This window comes from Anas acuta, chromosome 5, assembly GCF_963932015.1.
Source record: "Anas acuta chromosome 5, bAnaAcu1.1, whole genome shotgun sequence".
Classification (NCBI taxonomy): domain Eukaryota; kingdom Metazoa; phylum Chordata; class Aves; order Anseriformes; family Anatidae; genus Anas; species Anas acuta.
In genome coordinates, this window is record NC_088983.1 from 18,806,180 (window position 1) to 18,830,838 (window position 24,659).

Genomic DNA, 24,659 nt, shown 5'->3' on the forward strand with positions numbered 1-24,659 from the left:
AAACAAACAAACAAAAAAAAAAACACAAAAACTAACCAAAGAACTTTTAGTATTTCATTTAATCATAAAAGAAATTAAAATTTTTTACTAGTGAATTTTATTTTATTTTACTGCTTTGAGTATGAAGAATATGCAAGCAAGACAAAGCTATGCGCTGATTTAACCAATGTGACCATGTTGCCTTTGTACACAGAATGATCACACTTTGGATATGTTAGAGCTTAGTAGCACTAAATTAACATTGAAAATACAGTCAAATGACTTGAAGTCAGATTACAGATTCCCTTCCCTCATCCCCCAAATGCCTGTTACAAAGTGCTGAAATCTCACCTTAATGAACATTTCATCTCAAGCTGCATGTTCAGGGGATACAGCAGAGCTCCACAGAAATATATTCAGCACATCCCTTGGTCCTTCTTGTTTTTCTGTGTTTGCCTCCTTGCCATCTCCCACCCAATGCCTTCTATCACAGGGCACCATATGGTGATGCCTGACCCTTGGGCTAGGATGCAGATACACACTTCTGGAGTGACATATCTCATGAGCTAGCCAGGCCCTGGAGGCAGGTTAAGTTGTGGGCAATGTCATTTCATTTTCTCAACAGAAAATTTCAATTTTGCAGAAACAGTGTTTTCTATTGAAAAATCATTTTAACAGCAATGTCCCAAAGAGCCTCACCAGTCAGCTTTATCTGAAGGAAAATGAAGTTAATAACAGGGCAAAGCTCATCTAGCAAACAGAGAAAGAAATGTAAGCAGTGTGGCTCGGGACAGACTACTGAGTATTGATGGTTTGGGTAAAGAAACAAATAATAATCATCTGTTAGCCACAAGGGGAATAAATAGGACGCTCTGTTTCTGTAAGGATGTCTCCTGGAGCTGAGACATAAAGCACAGAAACCTTACAAATGTCTGTCAAAGCAACTCAACAGAAATAAGATGTATCTCCTGATAGCAGCAGACTGTCAGTTATGTGAGAGGCTCTGAATAAATTGCTATTTTCTAAAGATTTCTTCACAAACAGGAACATAAAAGCAAAAGAGAATAATACAAACAAAAAAATCCTCCACATGCATCCCTTAACATCTCTGCCTAATTTTTAAGGGAGAAATACTATTTCTGAATAAGTATACTTCTGTATCTGAAGTCTCTTACAATCTCTGCCTTTATCATCAGTATCTTTGCAAGCACACTGAGCCCAACAGCAAAAGCTGTTGCTTTCCACTGCTCTCCACTGTTGGATAGGTGTCATTTCTTCTGGGTCAGCCACCAAATGGGGGAAAAAATAAATCAGTAACAGCCTGAGCCCTGGCAGGAGGGGGAAGCTGACCGCATTCGTACAGAATTTCTTTTTTCACTAGACCTCCAACGTGGTTGAAAGGATGCATAAATTAAAAAGTTGTTGGCTCCCACATGAGGAAATACTGGAAGAAGAGCAATGTGAATGATTGTAACTCATGTTGTCCCTGCTCCTGCTCTGTTTCTATACCCAGGCTCTTGCTTAGCCTTTCCCTCTTCCCTCATTTCCTACCTCCTCATCCAGTTGCTACTTATCCTCTGGCTTGCTGTTGCACCCTACCCAATGGCATTTCTCAGGCACAAGCTTCAAACTCCTTTAGCAGTTTCACCTTCAACCATTTCCACCAAAAGGAAAAGTGTCTTGTCTTGAGGCTGTTGGTCAGCCAATGCATGCCTGAGAACTGGACCAAACCTCTTATTTCCCCTTTTTATCAACACTCACCCTGACCTCCTTGCTCAACCTTTTCCAGGCTCTTTCCCCTCATGCACTTCCTGGTCCCACTTTTCTTGTCACCCTCTGTTCCATTTGCAGATTCCCATACTGGATGCTGAATAGTAACATGGCAGGACTATGAGCTTGTAAAACTGTTCCTAGCGAACCATTTCCAGAGCTAGTCACACAAGTTGCAAGCAAAGAGGAGGACTTTCAGCCACCTCCTCCAAACTCATTTTCCTTCCACTCTTGAGTTTTCTTCCAATGTTTGTTGTGTGTGGACATAGAGCTATCCCTGAGCAACTCTGCTATCAAATGCAGTTTAATCAATTAACCAGAGTTTTCTGCCCTGATTTGTTAGCCCAGACAGACTGCCAGAGGAATGGGGCTGTCCTGCTTCCAACAAGCTGAGTTTTCAAGAGCTAGCTCAGGTATCCCTCCAAAAGGGCTCAAATGGTTGCAGAGCTGCAGACCCTACTCAGGCTGCATACCAACTCTCTGTCTTTGATCAGAGCAACCTGTTTCCCTTCCATGACACTTGAAAAGGCCTTAAGCACAGCAGCAATCCTTGTTTCAGTTTCTGGTGACCAGTCTGTATCACCCCAGAGCAATAGCTGAAGGGTAAATCTTCATCGTTTTCAGGCTGAATGCTGTCAGGAGGCCAAGAAATCCATCCTCTTCTCTGGCCTTTGTCTCCAAAGCTTGTTGTTTTAAGCACAGCCTGTATTTTGCTCTGCAGCTGTGTGTGCTGGTTGTATGCAAATTTATCAATGGCAAGGTTAGTCTTTTGTCTTCTGACTTAAAGTTTGAGTGGCAATGCCACACCAATAATAAGTAAGACTGCTTTAGGTTCCCCTAATCCAGACGCAAAGCAAAATCACATCCATGCCTTGGTTTCTTCTACTTTGCAATGGAGCTAAGTATGCTTACAATTGTACCACTCCCTGGGAAACACTACAGCTGAGCAATACTGAGATGGGTAAAAACAGCTCAGTGCAGGTATGTAAAATTCCTCCTGTCACTTACAATGCAGAAACATTGAAAGGTGTTTGTGTTCTCCCTGTGTTTTGCTGTGATTAGGATCTGTAGTGAGGTAATATGTAAGTAATTAGAATCATCACTATGTGTATTGTCTGTCCTTGTTCTGGCTGGCACCTGTGAAAGTTGTACACCCGCTCTGAGCACAGGTGAAGCACCACAGACCTGTACAGTGGGATGTGAAATGCTTTAGAGAGCAAATGTGTGGTGGGATTCTGCTTTGTGTTTCTAATGGTTTTGGTGGCTGGAACCATCTGTGACTGCTGTTAGAATGACAACAAGAGGGGAAAAGGAGAGGAACAGGAATTCAGTGTAGGAACACTGAAGTGTTTGTCTGACATCCTCTCCATCATCTGTGTGCTACCAAGCAATGCCCTTGCACACCCTTCTCCATTGTTTTAAGCTGAATTCAATAGTGAAAGTTGCTTTACTTTTCCTTTGTGCATGGACTCAGAAAGGGTGTTAGGACCTGTTAATGTGACTGTGGGATCACAGAGCTGGCCATCTGACTTGTGTGTGTGTGTGTGAGGGGGTTGAAAGTGGACAAGAAACAGTTTGGAAAGACAAACCCCATCAGCAGTACTGTATTAGCTAAAAGCATTTTGGGATTAAGGGTATCTGACAAATTGTAGCATAAGTCTTTTCACCCTGATTTCTATTAGGATTGATGTCTGTCCTCAGCTTCTAAAATGAAATGTGTGCATTTCCTAAGGTTGTGTCCAAATTTTATTTCTTTATTTTTTTGGCACTGTGGCTTTATTGCCTATTTTATATGGGAAATAATGACAGACTGGCCTAAACTGTGATCAGTGGCAAGACTCCTAGTGATTTCAAGTTGCAACAGAATTTAGCTTAATGAATTCAATAACTTTTAGCATGTCTCAGATGTCCACTAGTGCTATTATTAATCAGTCTGCTGCCAGCTGCTTGGACAATAGCTCCTTGTTCTTTGCCTATTGCTTAATCAAGAAAGTATTGTTGCCTGAGAACTTGGCAAGGGCTTCAAGCCTGATTCAGATTTCATTTACTTCTGTGTGAACTTTGAGAAATGGTGTGGACATTAGTGGTGTTATTCTGGGTTTGCCTTTGTATAAATGTGATCAGTGTATAGCTGTTTATTTTTAAATTTGTCTCAACAGATTTGTCACATTCACAGGGAGCTTTTATAGCAAGTTCTTTAGAAGCAAAAAACTCTTTGCTGTGGGTGTGTGCATGTGTGTGGATATGCATGTGTTTATGCATGTTACATAGAGCATTAAATCTTACCCTTTTCATTTGCCTGGTCCCTGCAGGCCAACACAATACTAATTACCTTGGAAAATGATTGATGTTTGTGTTAAAGCCAACGTGCAGGTGGAATGTGTGTTATAATTTTCCATTCTTTAATTTATCTCCTGGTAACAGCTGATTGCTGCCTTGCACAGGGGACTGTGAAAAGCTTTACCAAAGGAAGTATCTCGATACATACAAATTTAAATCACAATTGCATGATGGAAAGGTCTTTTATTTCATTCAGCTTTTTGTTTTTAAAAATTTCCCCATATGATTTGATTGTGTTTATGTCAACCAATCTGAGAGGGACCTTTCGGAGAGCTGACAAGTGGATGCGAAAGGGCCATGAAAGTGCAACCAGGTGAAGAGGTGAATTAAGTCTGCTCAAACACTTAAAAGGGACTGGTGAAAAAGATAACTTCTCATTTAATACTTCATGTTAATAAACAGACATCTCAGGTCAAATGACAAAGTTCGTTACTCATACAAGAATGTATTATTTATGTCTGTAATATACAGCATAACTCTCTGTAAAGTCTTCATTTTAAATGTGGGATTTTGGCAATGGTCAATAATACCATCTCACTCTGTTCCTAATAGAAACTGAGAGAAATGAGTTAACAGAATTCTGTCTCCTTGGACTGCCAAGCTTTGCACAGTTCCCTTGCTATTGAACTCACTAGCTACCTGTTTCTTGACCCGCTTTTATTCTCTGTCAAGAGCTCTTCTAGAGCCTGTATGTTCAAATACAATGCTCCTTTTATCACAGATAAACAAAGAGAAACTACATAGAAAAATTAGAAATATACCTGTCAGGAAACTTTGATTCATTCAAGTTCATGTCTCTGGACCTATCAGAAGATCCTTATCTACTCAGGCCATTGCTAGCAATAGTATTTAGCCCTGTTTTTACCAGGTAAGAGGGTTGTCAGGTCTGGGTGACAACAGAATCTTTCTGCTGAAGTAGAGCCTTGAAGCTATTTTGGCCTCCACTCAAAGAGACCTGGATCTTTCTGTCTAGTTATAAGTTACATGTTGTTTTGGTTGACAGCTCAGAAGACAAGGGCAAACAGCTAATATTTTCCTTTTAGTGTTTTTCAGAGTATCAACAGAGTAATTCATTAGTCCTCCAACATTTCTTTGAACAATTTGGAATCTCTTATCATTCTTCTTCTTCAAGTAAGTATATTGGCTCATAGAAAAAAGAATTAGAGATGACAAGGACAATGACCAAAGTGATCCAGAGGCTAGACTTCCATCCTTATCCCCAGTTCAGCCACTTATCCCCAGTTCAGCCAACTGTAAATGGATCGTTCATGCAGAGGAATCAAATGTGTCCAAAATCCTGTATGCATCCTGTTGACTCCAGTAACTGATAGGGATTGCTGCACCTGCCCAGCAAGGCAGCTAGACTTGAACAACACACTGTGGATAAAATCAGTAGACTCCAGAGCTATCACTTCCACATCAAATGCACCTATAATTACTTTATAGTACAACAACATTAGAGAACAAATCTATTATTATTATTATCAGCAGCAGTGTGTACTACACTTAAGCCATTGGACTGAATCCTGTAAATGTTCCACTTGAGAAAATCTCATTAGAATTAATAGCAGTCTTTTTGGTATAAGCATATTTACTACTCTCTTGTGGTTGTCATTTTTTAAAGTATTTCACTTAGGTTTTCTTATTCTTCCTGTAGCTCAGCAGTAAGAATCCTTTCCCAAAAGTTCTCTAGCGGGTGGCGGCAGTGTGTATATGTACATGTACCCCAATGTTTCAAATAAAAGGTTTGCATAGCAACAGAATTAGAAGAATTAGAAAGAATTAATGAATTAAAAAAATGTAAATGGTGCCTGCTTTGTGGATTTAACAGCTAACCCAGTTAGGCTGGTAGATACTGTTTGAACCTCTTATTTTCCTTTAATCATACTTAAAGCATACTTAATCATACTTAAAGTGCTTCCTTTCGCCATCCTACGTTTGGGTGTTTCTTCTGGGGTGTGTTGCAGAGTGTGTTGAAGACTTTCAGGGCTGGTTCCATGCTTCTTATGCATCTGGAATATGGCTAACTGAGAATATTTTTTATCTTTGGAAAATGATGATTATTTCCACTGAAACTGCCCTTGAGGAAACAATGTTTTCATGATTTAACTGTCCTCATAAAAACAAAACAAACAAACAAACAAAACACTTTCTGAAGTGGTCCTACCTTCTTCTTCTCCTCTCTCTCTCTCTCTCTCTCTTTTTTTTTTTTTTTTAAATGAAGTTCTGGTCAAGATGACATTTCTTCAAACTTTTCAGTTAATGTAAAAATTTGTAAATCTTAAAAATTCATAACTCAGTCAAAGCCTTTTTTTTTTTAGTTGAATTGATACAGTTCAATAGTATATCACATCTACTAGCAAAACTAGTGTGGCTTTTCCAATTTTGGAGTGATAAAATAGAAAGTATTTTTATTTTCATGAATTTTAGGAATATTAAAAACTAAATTTTGCCTTATTACTCCCAGTACTGTTTGCTTTGACTGCATGAGAATTGCAGTGACAATCCTTCAATGCTTTCCCATTGCTTCTGTCTTTAAACAGTATTTTTGTTTCAGGAATTGTATAAGTCACAACTATTTGGCTTGCTTTCTCACAAGAATCATGTTGTACTTTTCCCTACCTGGGTAATTAATAGGCAGTGTACCCCAGCGAATTTGTCTACTGCCAATGACTGAGGCTAAAGAGTTTATAACTCCTGCAGAACAGATATTATATTACTCAATTCTAAAAACCAAGATGACTTCAGGAGGATAAGAAGGTAGGTGGGAAACATTTTTTCCACTAGATACAAAACCAAATATTTAAGTGGAACATGTACAAGGTCTCCTGAGAGATGTTTGTATTATAGCAGAAGGAGGAAAAGCAATAAAATGAACACTTTAGTAGTGTTGAAACAATTTGTCACAGACTAGACACAAGTATGTTGGCATACCTGCAGATAACTTTCCTGCATCCGCTTGTAGAATTCCCAGGAGCCTCCTCCTCTATGCTATTGATCTCTGTGCTATTTCTATGATAGGTACAAACCTCACATGATAACCTAACACTGCATGTTTGTAACCTTGTTGTTTAAACATGACAGGGTGTTATATTAATGGTGAGGGTGAAGGGAAAGGTAAATGTTTAATTGTAGTGAATGGCATCCATCTCATGTCTGATAAATACCTTCCTTAATCCACACCATTCAATCATATTAGGGAGTCATTTCATAATTTTAACTGAATTTCTTCAATCTGTCCTTCTGTACAATAGAAAAGTATGTTTTCTTAGTCACTGTGTATCAACGTGTGATTTAACAATACTGTTCTTATTTCAACTAACAACTTTTCACATCTATGTTTTTCAGCAGCTCATTAGACTAGAAACAAGAATGTAAAGCAGTTTTGGTACCTTGCATTTCTATGTGGCTACTTTAAAAGATGCAATGGCTTTTTTTTTTTTTTTTTTTTTTTGAAATTTATGTAAATACGAAAAAGCATTTTCAGTTTGTGCTCTGCTAACATTAAAGACTTCAAGAGGGAGCAGGCAAATACTTAGATGTGGAGATTGTGCACTGTTCAGCTTCTACAGAGCAGAGTTAGTTTGGGATTTTTCTGGAGGACGAAAGAGTTGAAAACACATTTCCCTACAAACATCACAAAGAATGTAAAAACCTAGGTATATGATGCAAAAGAGTGTTCTTTTTTTCAAAGGTCTAATTAAGTTGGTGTAAAAGCAGTTGCAGCCCAAATGATATTTTCTTGATTTTGCTGATAAAGAAGTTAAAGCAAATCAGATCCAAAGGGCTATACAGTTTAGGGTACATCTGTTTAAGTATTAAACTTCAGCAAGAACAATCCAGGTTAGGTATTAGGTATTTATAAAAAGGTTAGCTCTTAGATATTTACTAGGTTAGGTATTTGTAAAAGCAAAACAAATCCATTGTGCCAACAGTGAAGTATGGGAGTGGACCGTGTAAATATGTAGTGCTTGCTACCTTCCAGACCTTGATTAGGCAAACATCTGTCAGTAAGTAAGTATATACAATACCTCTCTGGAGGTATGATGATGAGAAGAGAAGATCTTTAAAGGGCTCATATAACCACATTTTTCCATGATCTATGGTAAGTATTGCTATTCCAAAATTTCAGGCACCTCAGAATACAAACTACAAAAGCTAGTGCACTGGATATGAAGTCATCTAAAAAAACAGGGAGAGTTTTGTGTTTTGAAGCCCCAGTCTAGGCATCTAATATAGTTAATGGACGGAATTCACGTCTGTAAGCCAAAATTATGGTTCTCAAATTTCTGCTTCAGCATTAGCCTAGCCGTAGAGTATGTAACTGGACTAAGTGTATGATACTTATGGTCCCTATAGGACATCAGTTTTGACTGCTTTTCATGCTCAGACACTTCTCTGCATTGGTGAAGTGTGGCAGTATGGTGTCAGGTTGCCCCCAGTGCCTGCTGTGTGCCACATGCAGGGTGTTCCTCATTTATCAGGTGTGAACGGTGCTCTCATACTGCACTTACCAGCTGAGACCCAGCACAAGGTATGGTGATGCATCCTTTTCTGTTTAAACCTGGACAGAGAAAAAGACATGTTGTTGCTCTGTTGAGAGAAACAACTAAAATATTTATGAGTCTGAATAGTATAGCAAAAAGAGTCGTAGGTCAAGCTGCTGCTAGAAAAACTGTGAGAGGGGTCAGCTCTCTTGACATTCTTCTCGTGAAGGGTGATGTTCTGGACATCAGAGCGATACTAAGATACATGACTTGCTAGTGGTAAAACCAACGCCACTTTTCCTAGACAACAGTCAGAGGATCTGGCCATCCTTACCGTTTGTTTTACACTCCCTGCTGAGAGGTTCTGCATGGAGGTGGTGGCAGCTGCCAGAGAGGCTGGTGGGAGAAGTCTAACAGCTGGAGGAAGGGGAGCATGATGCTAACAGGCAGGCAAAGGGCAGCAGGAGTAATTGCCAACACAGGAGAGATGGGAATGTAGTATGGGTTAGCAATGTGAAAGGGAGATGTAATAGCAGAGGGAGAAACAGCCATATTCTGCAATGCTTCTTGCTGCAGCCCTTGACATTGGATATTCTTTTCACATCTGCCTAAATTAACAGAATAAGAGCACAAATTACCTTTTTTCTTTTTTTCTTTTTTTCTTTTTTTTTTTTTTTTTTTTTTCCCCAACTGGGAGTTCTTCACAGAAGGAATACAATTTGTGTACTTAATGGATCAGAGTACCATCTTCTAACAGGACAGGTGTCTAATGACATCAACACAGTGCAGCTGCAATTATTTGTTTTCTGCTAACTAGCTCCAACACCAAGAGCTGTGGTAACCTGGATCCAACATGAAAAACATTCCTGCAGGGCAAGTGGCTGGGATTTTGCTAGTGCTGAGCTCCATGCTGTTACTAGTAAACTGCTGCCAATTCCTGAACTAACTAATTTAAGGCAAGCTAAGTTACAGCTGCACAATGGCGCTAGTGCAGTGACGAGCATGAAGACATACACTGCAGGGCACATTCTCTTCGTGATGCCTTATTTTACTTTTCTTGCCCTTAAGGTGAAGCGTGTCATAGTGTTAATGATTCTTGACCAAATGAGAACAGAATCAATTGGTTGCTTGGTGGAAAACAAGTAAACGTTCTAACAACACACCCACTAAATACCTGTATTTATGTACTATATTTACCTCTCTAAACATTGAAATGGAAGTTATTAAGTGCATTGAAGTTATTATAGGAAGTATTTATGTACACGGACAAGAGAAAGAAACAAGACAAAATTTCCCCCTCTGTTAAGAAAATCAAATAATAATTTGAACTTTCTAATTTCTTACATAGTTAAAATCTCACAGACTTTTTAGGAGTTAGGCGAGTTATAGATACTAGAAGCTTTATTTTGTGAAAACTGCTCTCAGTTCCTGGCCTCTCCTACAAACATAGGCAGTTAGCTCTTAAAACCTTCTGTCATTAGTCATCTCTTAATTACATATGGTTTTGGAGTCCATAATGTGCTTAGGATACCTTACTTTATCTGTCAGGCAGTAAATTTAATTTTGAAATTAACATAATGCATTAACATTAAAACTTGACCTTCTGTCTCAAAATGTGTGATGTCAAAAATCTGATTGCAGTAATATCTTTTAAGCACAGTGGATAGTTAAACATTTTTATTACCTTGTCTGTACATGCTTCATACTAACATATTAACACGTTACTGGTTTTATTGTTTTATTATCCCATTAATAAAACTATAAGACCTCTTTTATGTTTAAGTACCACATTTATTTCTGTTATATAAACCCACAAAGCTCTTAACAAGACAGGCCTTTCAGAAGCTAATTGCTCTTTACGTGCAGTGATAAGATTGGGATTCACATCCCCAAGCTTCTGGTCTTGGATTCAGCTCCTATTGTAGGCATTTAAAGCTTCTCTGTGCAGTCAAGTGCCTGTCAGTGATTTGGCATTTCTTTTACATGTTTGTATTCTGTATCCATCAGATTGTAAAAGGTTCCTAAATTTAAGTGGATTTTGTTCATGTCAGATTTTTCACACATGTCATGGCCATGCTTGTATGTCTATGCACTAACCCTTGCCCACCCCTCACTGCTGGATGGCTGTGTGTGCCAAATTCTCACCCTTGTCATCTGTCAGGCTCATATGTTCAGCCATCTCAGGACCATGACTATCTTATGTTTAACTCAAAGCACTGGAAGTGGGAACAAGGTTTCATCCCTGACAATAAAGTTCTAATCTCTGATGCACAATTTTCCTTCTGTACCCTTGCCATTAGAAGAAAAATAGGAGTAAAGGACCTCAGAGGACTTTCACATTACTTCATCATCTCCTGAATGTTAGAAATTAAATAAGGATCCTAATTGCTGCTGCCAGCACCTGCCTACTGACTAGCTTCTATGAGTTGAGGCCCTTCTGAATCTTTCGTAAATGATTTGGTAAAACGGATGCTTCTTAAAGGATGCCAAATATTCACCAACTTCCTCATGAATTCAGAGCACTGAATGCCTGCTACTGTTCAGCTAGCAGTCTCAGGTTCAGATTTCCCACAGTAACGTCAACAGGAAGAAGTGTGCTGGTGCCACAAATATGCCTGACAAACATCTCTCTTAGGCTGTTCTCTACTGCTCTTTTGACGCTGAGATCAAAATATAAACCACCTTTGTCCTTTTCTCTTGTGGTTTATTTTTTAATGTAGTTTAAGACTATCATCTCAGCCACTGATTCCTTACCCTCTTAGAGCTCAGGTTGACTGAGGAGTCCTGCAGCTAGGGATGCTGCCAGGCCTTCCAGACAAGGGCAGCTCTTGGTGTATTAAATAGCATGAGATGGATGCCATTCACTACAATTAAACATTTACCTTTCCCTTCTCTGATTTTGCACTTTGCAGTGCTGAAGAGAAACAACACCCACCTTCCTTACAGCCTTCTGCTTTCTCTACAGTGTTTAGTACCTAGAAAGAGAGGGTACTCTCTTTCCTCTCTCAGGAGGGAAAAATGTCTCATGCCTTAGGTTACAAACCTAATCTTCAGCCAGCTTGGACTCCTGAAGCTGGTCAGAGACACCTAACATCCTCTACATCCAGATGCCTGCAGAGCAAGCTGTCTTCTGGAAAGCAATCCACTGAATTTGGTTGACAGTATCCTAAAAGTTATCAGCCACGTTTCCAAAAAATTTATAATGGTATCTAAACATATCTACAGCTTTGATTATACATAATAGCGTGTCTCTGTCATAAGCATAAATATGGGTCTTTCATGAGAAATTTTAGGAAAGAATGGAATTATAGCACAAACTGATGATGAAATGAGGTGTCTCTACAGGCAGCCCAGAGAAATGGGGAGCACTTCAGATCTATGAACAATTATATTAAAATAATGATATGTATTTAAATGTTTCTCTTTAGTTTATTAAATGTTATTCTTTGTGTATGCCAATAATAACAAGTTATCTTGTTTACAATAAAAAATAAAAAAATAGAAAATTAAAAAAATCTATTGTAAAGCAACAAGCAAAAAATGCAGGAGAGATTCATATTTTTTGATATGACTGCCTCTGTGGTGTGTTTTTGTAGAATTATTACAGAAAGGATTGGGTTACTTATTAGATGAATAGCTTTATATCCAGTGATTTTGTAAACCTATCAATTTATCTTTTGAATAATTGCTATGTTTGTAATTATGCAGCAGGATTAATAAAATAAAAATTGGAGGGAAAAACAAGATACATCACAAAGATAAAACAACAAAAACCATATTTATAGTCCCTTTTAAGGAGGGGTTTCTGCCTAAAGATTTAATCTTTAATTAAATTTATGTATTTTATTTATAGTTCCTTTTATTATTTTTTCCAGAACATGCTGACACAGCAGTGGTTTTGCTAACAGAATCTATGGTATTGCTATAATAAATATTATGGCAAAAATCCCCTCTGGACTATTTCCCTAAGCGCTAGCATTTTGAGAGTGCATTAAGGTTTGGCCACCATGAATTCATGCATTGTATATTTGATTGTAAAATCATCGTTGTTAAAATATATGACCTTAATAGGTCCTGAACTGGCACAGAAAATCCAAAGACAGAGCTAACAAACAGAGAGAACTCTAAGTATTTTGGCATAGAACAGAGCTGCAGCCAGCTGCTCACCAAACTTGTATTGTCCAATGACTGAAATGATGTTTTTAAGGTTTTCTTTGGGTTAGTTAATTCCCTAGTTTGATTGCTAAAGCTATCTCAGATTTGTCTCCGGTAATTCAACCATTATTATGTCTTTTCTACCATCAGCAATGAAGCTGTCTAAGTGAAGCAACGTTCGAGGTTGAGATAGGTACAGGAAGAGGGTATGTTAACAAGAAAAAAAAAAAAGACAATGTTAACTTTCCTTTGTCTCTGAAAGGCCACTTGCTGAGGAAGAAACTCTCCCTTGATGCTAAATGATAGTCTGGGCTGAGACTCATACAGACCTTTAATGCTGTGTGACTGCCTCATTTAACAAATGCACATAAACAAAAGCAGATAGGCTAAGTAACATCCTCAGACTCCATCTAACTATTTTCTGCTGTAAGGAGCTTCCCTTGTAAAGTCCCAGGCAACTGTTGTAACTGGATAGGACAAGAAGGGTGGCAGAATAGGGTACCTGAGCAGGATAAAGAGCAGATTTATCTTGTGTATATGTGGGATCCTCCTTACAGAACAAACGTTTTGCAGAAATAAAATGTAGGAGATGAAGACTAATGGCTGAAAACAAAGGAATGTTTTATAGAGTGATACTGAGAACAGAAAGGAATTTGGTAAAGGAAAGTTAAGATTGTATGTTTTTGAGAGTTTATTGCAGCAGGATAGAGGTAAGAGGCAATGTCTCAGACTGAAAGGAGTCCATGGAGCTTATTACTCAACTTCCCCTCTTTCTCTCCCAAAAATACAATTATCAAAGGATAATTTTGGAACAGAGCCCAAAATGAATTGGTAAGCAGTGAAATTGTATAGGGCTCTATGTAAATTTTTTGTACACAGGGAAGGAGGAGAAACAGTCTTATTTTGTCTTCACAGAATCACAGAACTGTAGGGGTTGGAAGGGACCTCGAAAGATCATCGGGTCCAACCCCCCTGCCAAAGCAGGTTCCTCAGAGCAGGCTGCCCAGGTAGGCATCTAGACAGGCCTTGAATATCTCCAGAGAAGGAGACTTCACAACCTCCCTAGGCAGCCTGTTCCAATGCTCTGTCACCCTCACCGTGAAGAAGTTCTTTCGCATCTCAGTGCGGAACTTCCTGTGCTTTAAAATGCAGCCAGTCTTGCTAGGATCAAGGCTGTAAAATCAAGAGTTTTAATGAGTAGGTTTTGAATACATTCAAAATACCGACACACTTCTCAGACTGCACAGCTTAAATGCAGGCTTCTTTCTTCCAGGTGGTAGCAAAAAGGAAAACTGCTTTGGATAAGTGATTTTTAAAATTATTTTTATATGTATATATATATTTTAAACCAAAAAGAATTCTTTCTATAACACTAACTTCATTTTGTCTTCAATAAAAAGTTTATTGACTGCCACTTCCACTTCTTTAGCCTGGACATCAGGAGTGTGGTAGAAAAATAATTTAATTTACCACAACTGACTTAGAGTACTAAAACTTGTATCATATCCCTGCACTTAGGGCAAGCAACTGTGAGTTTTCTTTAACAGCAATAGAGAGAAAGGGGAAAAACACAGCAAGTGAAAAAATACTTTCGTATCAACATGTGTTTCAGGTGACATGAAATCGGAATACAACTGGAATTTAAGGAAGTCAAAGCAAAGGTGATGGATGGTTTAAATAGGATTGATTTTGACGTGAGAAGGGTAGATTAGATGGTTTCATGAAGACACCCCCACGTGTATTTTGTGCAAGTCTACAAAATTATAGTAAAATATAACCACAAATTTGTGTGGAAATTCTGACATGGTGGCACTTGATAGGGGGGCTTGCTTTTGGTTGTTTGCTTTTATTGTTTTTTATTTGGTTGTTTGCTTTTATTGTTTGCTTGTAGTTCTCAGCACTGAACATATGAAGTTAGCTGCAAGATTTTCAGCTTCATGTGTTCTATGATATAGCTTTGAAAAGAACAAAAAAGTACTTTTCTTAAACCTGAAAAATACTGGGAAGATGTGAAGCAAGCAGTAGGTGGTGTAGCAGTAGAGATAGAGATCTGTCTACAGATATTTTTCTCCCCTGCAATTTCTGAATTTAAGAGATTTCTCTGGCTGTATCTTGGAAGAAAATATAAGTGCACTGTCAAGACAGGGAGAGAATCTGGACAGATTAAAAAAGATGTCAAACCACAAGTGGGAAAAAAAGGTCAAGATTTCATTCTTAATGATATTTTTTTCCACAGGGGAGACACCCTGGGGTGCATAAGGGATAATCTGTATGAACAGACATAGCGTGACTAAAGAGACCCTTCATTCTAAGCATGCACTCAAAACCAAACTCCTCTCATTAAGTGACTGAACAAAAAGCCATGTTCAGAGGTGGGCTGGATGTAGGTGTTGGGAGCATTAGGAGACAAATGTGTGACCAGCTGTGTACTGACACCTAATTCATCTACCTTTTACCTGCAAGTACAGGTAACACCAGGCTCCTTCAAGCAAAGCCCTGGTGTCACCTGCTAAGATCTGTATGAGCCACAGCACGTGAAGTCACGTCACTGAGAACAGAAATCCCTTGAGAAGAACAGAACAGGTCCCCACTGCAGATCATTTGATAGGCTAAATTGCATAGCTTAGAGGAATAAACCCATGCTTTTCTCTTAACTCTCAAAGAAGCTATCTGGTTAGTCCTCATCATGAAGCAGCTATTCAAGGGCTGGGTGAAGCAAGCTCTTAATGAGTGTCCTCCACTGGCTGCTGGAGACCTGGGCAGTCAGAAAATATGGCATTTTAAGAAAAATAATGCTTTGAGAAAGACAGAGATGGCATGATTCATTTTTTTGCAATGAGAAAATAGAGCTGTTAGCAGCTTTTACTTTGCCTTAACTCACTGCAACCTTCCATGTGTTCTGATCAAAGATCATGAAAATTGAGACATTTCTGGATTTTTTTTTTATTTTTTTTTTTTTTTTTAATGGATTGGCATTTTTTTTGATGGGAAAAATACAACTAATTTTCTCAGATCTTGTGGGGTGTACTTTATTTTTTTTTTTTTTTCTTCATATAGTGGAGATTTTATTATGTGTTTTATTGTTATTTAGAAACAATAGCAAAACTTTAAATGTTTTCCATTGAGACATCTGGCCTCCCAGACTTTCTTTTTAGATCCAAGCTACCACAGACTGGTTCTCTGAAACATTGTACTTGTTCCTTTTTGCCATATTTAGGTTTAAGAAGCAGGCAGCTCAACTCTACCTCTTGCTGATGGCAAGTATTGTCTGCAGGCTTTGCTTTCCTGCTATGCCCAGTGACCATTACTGAACCTTTACCCCAATGATAACTTGACAGACAGCAGTGGAGAAAAAAGATTAGTACACTTAAATAAAACATTTGAAAAGAAATATTCCCAACTTTGGATGTTTAAGAAGGGGGGGAGACAGCAAAACATTCCAGATTTATGAGGGGCTATTATGGGTATCATGTGGTTTTGCATGAGCAGTTATATAGTGACTCTCATGATACTCTGCGTTAGATTTGCAATTGAGAGAGATGAATCTGCAATCAACTGTATTAAATACAACTGTTTTTTATAAAGGGTTTCTGATGACAATATTACTTCAACAGCCTGTGTGTGACATCAGAACCCAGAGCTAAAAAATATAGCACTCTTTGGGTGTATTTTATTATTTCACGATAATTAGATAGCATGACACCTAATTTACATTAAAATTTACATTAGGCAGACACCCAGTGCAACATTCACTTTTTTCAGTCCTTTTAATCCTCTCTTGGCTGGTTCAGTGCACTTGTTCTGACGTTTTGGAAAATATGATTTTTGATGAACTCTTAGGTATTAAAATATCTAGGGAGTTTTGAAGTATTTCCAGCAGGAAAATAATTAATTGATATAATTTTCAGTGCTATAATTATTACACTATAATTATTAAAAATAATTAATTTAAAAAGAAAAGTTTTCTTAGACTCTGAGTCTACAAATAGCGATGTATTTGCTTAAATTTATACATGCCAGTAGCCTCACTGGAAACCTTCCTAAACCCAAGTACATGTGTAAACATTTGCAGAATGAGCTCTCAGTTTGGTTACATTTGACTCATCTTAAATTTGCAAAAATAGGTTCTTGAGCTTTTTCTGAAATTTTAAAAGTCTCTTGGAGTACTAGATGAAATTTCAGGGTTCTCATTTCAGCTAAATAAAGCTTGGCTGTACTTAATGAGACCAGTTTTTTGTTTTCAAAATAATCACTGTAATGGAGAGTGTTAGGGAGTTTTAATAGGATGTGCTTTCTAATAAACAGCAGTAACACTTTGTGATTTTATAGTGCCTTTCATTGTAGGTTCTGAAAGTGCCTCATGAATGTTTTAGTCTCACATCACTCTAATCAGAATGGTATTGTTGTGCTTGTTTTACAGACAGGAGACTAAAATTGAGAGATTATGTGAGCTGTGAAAATGAAAATCATGAACAGAGTCTACAGTGATAATGGTTATTCACAGACATTTGCACACACTCCTCTCCCATACTTTTATCCATGTTTCTTTAGATGTACTTTTATGACTGTCAACCAATAGCTGTCATGAAGATAACTATACCTTTGACTTGGCAAACTATTACTGGTTAGAAAATCTTTACTTATAATCTCACTTTCTCATTATTTTAAAAAGGATTTAGTAAACGTGCCAAAGCCAACGCTACTCTTAAATGCTTTTCAATTCAGGACCTATTTAAGTACTGGAGATGAAATCTGGTAGACAAAGGGACAGATTTTTTTTTGTTTGAATAGAGACCAGCAAAATCCACGTTCACTTGGGCACTGACACTTGCCAGACTGATTAATGCAAATGCATGCAAAATGCTTATTGGAATATTCACTTTCCATAATACAGTAATAAAAACAGAGTTCAGATTGCTTGTCTTTGTTTAAGAAAAAAGCCATTCCTATTGTCTTAAATTAATGTGTTTTATGTTGAAATGCTTATAAATTCTACCTGAAATACTTTTATGTCTATTTTCTGACTGAAACTGTTGCAAGCCAAAAGCTGAATTGAGAGTTCTGAACAGTGCATATATTTTCCTATTTCACACAAATGTTTCATTACAGTATGTGATTTTATGGAGAAAATGATCTATTTGTGTACAAATTTGGTTTTCATTCAAAATAGAACGACCTAGCTTGAGTAAAATAGCGTATAATTACACAGAGAATAGATATTGTTTACTTCACAGTGATCCTATTCTGAACTTCCACATTGATGAAAAAATAAACAAAAGCATCAGAAAATTGGAAAGAAAATGTATCCACAGTGTTGTTTTTTTTTTGTTTTTTTTTTTTTTTTTTTTTCTTCCAGTGAAGACTTCAATTAAACGAAGACTTATAATAATCTTTGGTATGCTTGACCAGTGTTAAAATTAACAGATGGTTATTGTACCAAAAGGGAGTATTTTAAGCAAATAATTCCACTTAAAAATATTTTAAAACCCACATTTTTCAGTTTATACTGTTGGAGGTTATAGTGGCATGTTTGATTAATGAGCTGTTTTATTGGTGATGCAAATAATATGTAATGTCATAAGACCCATATGTTGTAGATTAGAGAGGTATTAAACTTACCTTGGCACAAAGTGAAATATCTAAAATATCCCTCTGGTAAAATATATCATTCTAAAGGAACAAGATATGTTGGCATTGCTTGTATTTACATTTTGATAAATTACATATCATGTTTACTTAGCTTTAGTATCCAATCAAAATCTATTCTTTCTCATACTTTTGCTTTCTCTTTATTTTTTCAGGTTCCTCCTGCAAATTCGGTTTGTGGTGGTCAGCAGCTGTGTCTGACAGCAGACTGCATGTTACCTGACAGTTATAAACAAAGACATGAAGGAAGACAACAGTGTCAACAATCCTGTTGTTTATTGCCTTTTACCTGGAATGGTGCAAACAAAACAGAATTAGGCCTCATGCAGGCCTCACCTGAAGGATCCTCAACAAAACTCCAAACCACACAATTAAAATTCACTTGGCTCCATGTTGCATGGGAAACCTGAATCACAGGTCAGTGTCTATTTAAGGATTCACCGAGATTCTGGGACCTTTGGAAAAAGTTTAGTTGAGAAATGATGGCCTGACTTATGAATTTAGCTGGAAACTGCATATAAAAACCTCAGCTAAACCCAGAACCATATGAAATCCAGTGATTTAAGCTGAATTTTACTCTGAGGTTTTGAATTCTGTTGACACTGGATGGTAGACTGTAACTCAGAAGGAGCTTTGTGTGCACTATGGTGCAATGAAACTGCCAGGTTTCATGTTTTTCTCTCCAGGCCTCTCCAGATATGGAGCAAAATCTGGCTCTCAGAAGTTTATGTGTTTTTGTTGCAGGGCCAAAAATGTCTGCTTCTTCTGGTGATAAAATTGCGATTGAGAACATCTCAGAGGAACACAACTATCTCCTTTGTAAATTTAATCTTTTTCTGCCAGTAAAGAAAGATGGACCCTTCTTCTTTTGTTTTCCCATGAATTTCTGTTGGCTTTGATAAATTGGGAAAAACTTCCATACTGATTGTGACCATCCCAGATGGGATGTCTTCACAGGGACCTTCAACTAAAAATGTAAAATACACCACCACGCGGAAATGTGCTTTTTGTCTGCCAGCCCATTTCTAAAATACTTGATCAGACCCATGTTAAAACACCCATCTATCTCTCCTTACTCAGAGCAAAATGTGAACAGATGTGATTTCCTACAGAATGATCAGCAAATGTTACCTCTGAATGAAGAGGAAATAGACTTAAAATTATTAATGTACCTTATCAGCATTTTTTACAGTTGCTTTGTTCTCTGTTACTGTGATCATGAAAAAGAAGCACACTTCAAAAGCTGGCAGTTTTGATCCAGTACATACAGTGGTCTTTACTTGCCCCTGAAGACAACTGTACCAAAATTAATCTGTGGATTCAGATAAAAATCAGCCCTTTGATAAGGACTGGAGTCACAGCTGATAACACAGGTACATAAATAATCTCTGCTTTGCCATCTTGGTCAGCAGCGTTCCAAGGAGAGAATCCTTTCAGTGTCAGCACATAAAACCATTGCTCTTGTCTCTCTCAGATTCCCTCTGAGGCGTTATACCAGTGGCTTCTCTTCTTGAGATGCAGTGGCAAAAATTGTCCTGCATTCTAGCTCCACCAGGCAAAGCCACTGTTGAGTGGTATAACCTTAGGCTGAATTCACTTCCTTGAAATTCACTTCTTGCAGGAGTACTGATTCCACTACTCTCTTTACAGTACACACTCATCTGGAAATGATCATCTGGCCCTGGTCTTGCAAACACTTATGCATGCTTTGCACTGTACTACAGTAGATTATTTCACAGAAATCAATGGGTTTGTTTGAGAGATTAAGAATGTGTGTAAGTGTTGACAGGATTTGGACCCTAGTCACCACAGGAGGTTTTTAAAATACCAAGGTGGTGGAGGGGTTATGCAGAGAGAACAAGTTTTCTTAGCTTCTTAGCCATGTTTTCATGCAAATGCACATACATAAATAAATAATAATAAAAACCAAATAAATATACTGAAAATGTGTTTTATGGTAAGTAGACCTTTCTCCCTTGGATGCCTCTCAGCATTTTCCTGAAAGATCAAGCCATCCATTAAATAGAGTATTTGTTTTCTAATCATGGTAACATTGTTAGTTAAAAAAAAGAAAGAAAGAAAAAAAAGAACAAAACCCAACAACAACAACAACAAAAATCCCTCATAACTAATGTAACCTCCACACATTACAGAATGATCATATCCAAAGAATAGACATTGACAGATTTGAAATAATTATGTAAATTTACCTAGGGTCCTATTTAAATGCATATTTTTCAGACTTACAATCAGAAGAAAGAAAACACCCTTAACCAATCCTTAGTGATTGCTGAGGAAGGTATACCTACATGCCTGCATTAAACTTAGCACAATATGCTATAAAAACCTCATTAAACATCTAAGATGTCTTTGTATCAGCATTAAATGTGCTTCTACACACATTCTGTAAATTACATGCTTATAAATTACTCATTTATAATAGCTGCAGGCTGACAGCAACAGTGATTTTTTTTTTAAACTTGTCTTTTTTTGATGTGGTTTTGCTTTTGTGAACAGCTCATGATCCTGAACTGCCTGTTGATGGGAGGCAAAAAAAGATAAGTATTGCTGGTACACCCCCTTTTTCATGTTTGATGATACAATAATCAAATGTGCCTCAAAATGGGAATTTATAGCAGCAGACATGATCATCTCTCTCTCCAGTACATTTCTGCTGGAGTTAACATTGAATAGTTATTGATGGGTCAATAAAGCAACATTCAAAAATGCTGTTACGATAGCTGAGGGCCAAAAGGCATTATACTGCTTGCTTATTCTCTATGAGGAATCATAACATGGATCTAGTTATTTAGAAATGTTAACATCAGGGTTCCCTGACAACAAAATGGACCAACAAACTAGACATATATCTTACATGAATTTAACTAGTCAAATATATATTTTTTCATACAAGAAGGAGGGATGGCAGTGTAGATCTCAGAAAGCATGAATGTTTATGGTTTAATATTTTTGCTGCTTTTATTTAGCAACCCAATAGTCAAATAGAAACTGTGGGGCTTACAGTGCTGATTCCTCACATCTCGTTGTGTGTACTGCCTCATCTGATGTTCATATCTTTGGAGCTCAGCTTGACTCTGTGTACCTGACACCACCACAAAACTGAGAGTCATAATAATAAAAAGGATCCAATAGGATCCATCAGGCTGCTAGGTTCAAAATTGAAAACAAAGATGTAAGGAATAGGTTAATAGGCATATCAATTTTTCCCTTATTAAAAAGATGTCTCCCTGGGTGCTTTATCCCAAGTCTTCTCATCTACCTGTAAAAGAATACGTTCATCTGCCAGAGACCCCTGTGTAGTTGCTCTAATCCTTTGAAACTATGATAGAGACACCATGATACCATCCTACTTTGGGAGTCCTTGCCATTGCTGCCTCTTCATCACTCCATCTCTCTCTTTTTATTTCATTGCTAGCTTTGGTAACAAAGCTGGTAACGAGGCTGAAGGAATCCATTTTGCTTGTTCTGTCCCTCTAAGCTATTAGGAACTGCCTCTGACACATCTCAGCTCTTCTGATACAACTATACTGCTGAGGCTGTAGACCCAGTCACTGAAATCATCAAAGAACTGTGACTGCTGGGGACAAAGGGAAGAATTTAGGAAAGGAGGAACTTTTAAACTTTGGTTCACCACCATATCAATCCAGATTGATCTGCTGCTTCTGCTCACTCTGGCATTTGAATGTAAATGGGGTATTTATTTTTCATCAGCAAAGGGTGAAGGGGCAACTCTCTTGCTGGTTCAGTGTACGTAACAGGCAGTTACACCTATCTTTGCACTGGCACAGAAATATATACATGTAGAATTCAAGATAGAATGCATTGGTGGGAGCATGTGTATACACACAGAAATACATAGTCTTCAGAAGTTGCTTGTAAAGATCATATATAAAGCTCAAGTTCTGGTGACTGAGTAGTCTGGTATCAGAGTTAATGAGTGACTTCTACTCACTTCAGTGGGTGCTAGATTAAACTCATGATGCCATATAGCACATGTAATGGGCTGCAATTCAAAAGAATCCAATGTAAGATTCTAAAACCAGATATATTCTGGATAGAGAGATGATCATGTCTGCTGCTATAAATTTCCAGTTAGAGGCATACCTGATTATTGTAGCATTAAACATAGAAAGGGGGGTGTATCAGATTTTTTTTTTCTTTTTTTGCCTTCCTTCAACACACAATTCAGGATCATAGCTGTTCTATAACAAAGAAAAGAAGGTGTTATCTCACAGAGCATTCATCTCATGTGTCATAACCTATTTATATAATATCATGGAAAGCTTGGTTGGAAGATTAGAAGAACTTGATTAGAAGAACTTTTACACTTAAAGTCCAGAAGAACCTATTATGTCCAGCTAACTGTAACTTCTGGATAACATAGACAGTAGAATGCCATTATTCAACACTGTTGTTGGGAACACAAGTTGTGGATGACGTTGATTTAAATATTCATGTCATAGAGAATCTACCACGTGCCTTAGTCTTATTCCAGTGCTTTGTTAGTTTTGTTTGCTCAATTTGTAAGAGTAATTTTCCAGATTGCTCATCTTTCTAATCAGAAACTATCATTTGATAGTAAAGATGATTATAGACAATAATGAAATGTTCAGTAATGAAGTTTTGGAGTGGTTTGAGCTCCTTAAGTCTTTAATTGTGAAGGATGATCCCCTCTGAACTATTTACAGAATTTTCCTAAATAGAAGGAGGCACAGAAGGAGAAAAGAAAGTCTGTATGACACCACATACAAGGGAGAAAAAACAAAGTGAGAAAAGCTCAAGGAGGGAGAGTAGGTGAAGGAAGATGGAATGAATGATGGAAATCTGAGGAGCTTGTATGTGAGGTAGAACAGCACATTCTTCAAGGACCAAGTCCAACCACCTGTGCATATGAAGGAGGCAGAGAAATCCTTTCAGTTATTTTCTGTGGGTATTTTGTCTGTTTTTATTAAACATGTTGCAGCTCTGTTTCCACCACCTGAGAATTTATAATCCATAAATACTATAATCCTAGCAGGAGGCATTTCTTAGAATGACCTTTTGTCCTCACAAATACTACAGGAAAGCAAAAATAAAATTCATATTTGAACCTTTTGACTTGGAAACCAGCTTTGAAAAGTTACTTCTATTCACTTGAAACATGAAGTGTGACCTATCTCTCATCAGAATTCTTGTGTTGCTTTTTCAATAAGTGAATACACAAAGTGTTCAAAAAGTAGAGAAGCAAGCAACCAACAAAAGCTCCAGGTTAGCAAAATTGTTTCCAACAGATCAAAAAGTAACCTGCAGTTAGAGTTAGAAATTGCTGGAAATAATGACTTGTTCATTTGACCCTAGTGTCTGTAAATAACGAACTGCAATTTTTGGAAACATGCCCCAATATACGTTGGGCCATTTGTGTAAAACCTGAGATGACTTATCTAGTGCTATATTTATCTGAGTTATTCCCCATTTGGGATCATGTATCTTTAAGCAATGTTTTCTGGGCTTTATAAGTACCATATACACATAGGTTTCTTGAAAGAGCAAGACGGTATTCAGATCCAGGACTGCCCCAGTCAGACCTTTACAGTTTGATGTTTGCACTGTAAAATCCAGATGCTATGGTTTTATTACAGAATTTATATTGGACATTTGCTGCAATGGACTCTCACACCCTCCACTCCCACTTTTATGTTTATATTGAGAATGACTCTATTTTTGCTTTAAATGTGTCCAGCTATACAGCCTCTAGTTATTGTCTCAATTCTCTCTTTATTGCTGCATTCAATCATTCCTTCTCACAAACATCCCCTCTTTTGAAATCTAAGTATGAATTACTTCTCTTTTCCTCTGTTGTTGGCACTCATTTTCTTGCATAATTTAGTTAATTCTTACCTAGTCAGTATTCTTATCTTAATATTTAATGTTTTTTCCCCTCTGTTGGCATGCGGTTGTGGAGGGGAAGAGGGCAATGTATTATTTTTTAAGTTGCCTTCTATAAAAGAAATGGATTTTTGTAGCTCCTCCAGTGGGGAGTTTTGTGTTTCTCAGGTCACTGATGAAGAGAGAGGAGAAAAGTGATTGAAAAACACATTCAGAAGCTGTCTACTATTTCTAAGAACTGCAGCAACATTACAGAGGGAGTAAGTGATATTTTTGGATGAACAATTTGATCAGAGGGTAACAGTAATATTTTTCACATTGACTCCTGTTCTTTAATTTTATTACATGGGATTAAAATAAAAGATTTTTGGAAGCAAACCGAGAGAATACAAATAT

The 24,659-nt window shown here is 37.5% G+C and overlaps 1 long non-coding RNA gene across 3 annotated transcripts in view; it reads left to right on the forward strand.

Moving 5' to 3' along the window:
* Window positions 1-24,659, forward strand: part of LOC137857007 (uncharacterized) — a 293,392-nt gene that overhangs the window by 20,616 nt on the left and 248,117 nt on the right. For 2 of the 3 annotated variants that reach the window (XR_011096920.1, XR_011096922.1), the window contains exons 3-4: window positions 18,533-18,794; window positions 24,432-24,523. This is a non-coding gene — a long non-coding RNA (uncharacterized lncRNA). Of the gene's footprint in view, window positions 1-5,132; window positions 5,221-18,532; window positions 18,795-24,431; window positions 24,524-24,659 lie in introns of all 3 variants that reach the window. The other variant, XR_011096921.1, reaches the window with a different exon arrangement.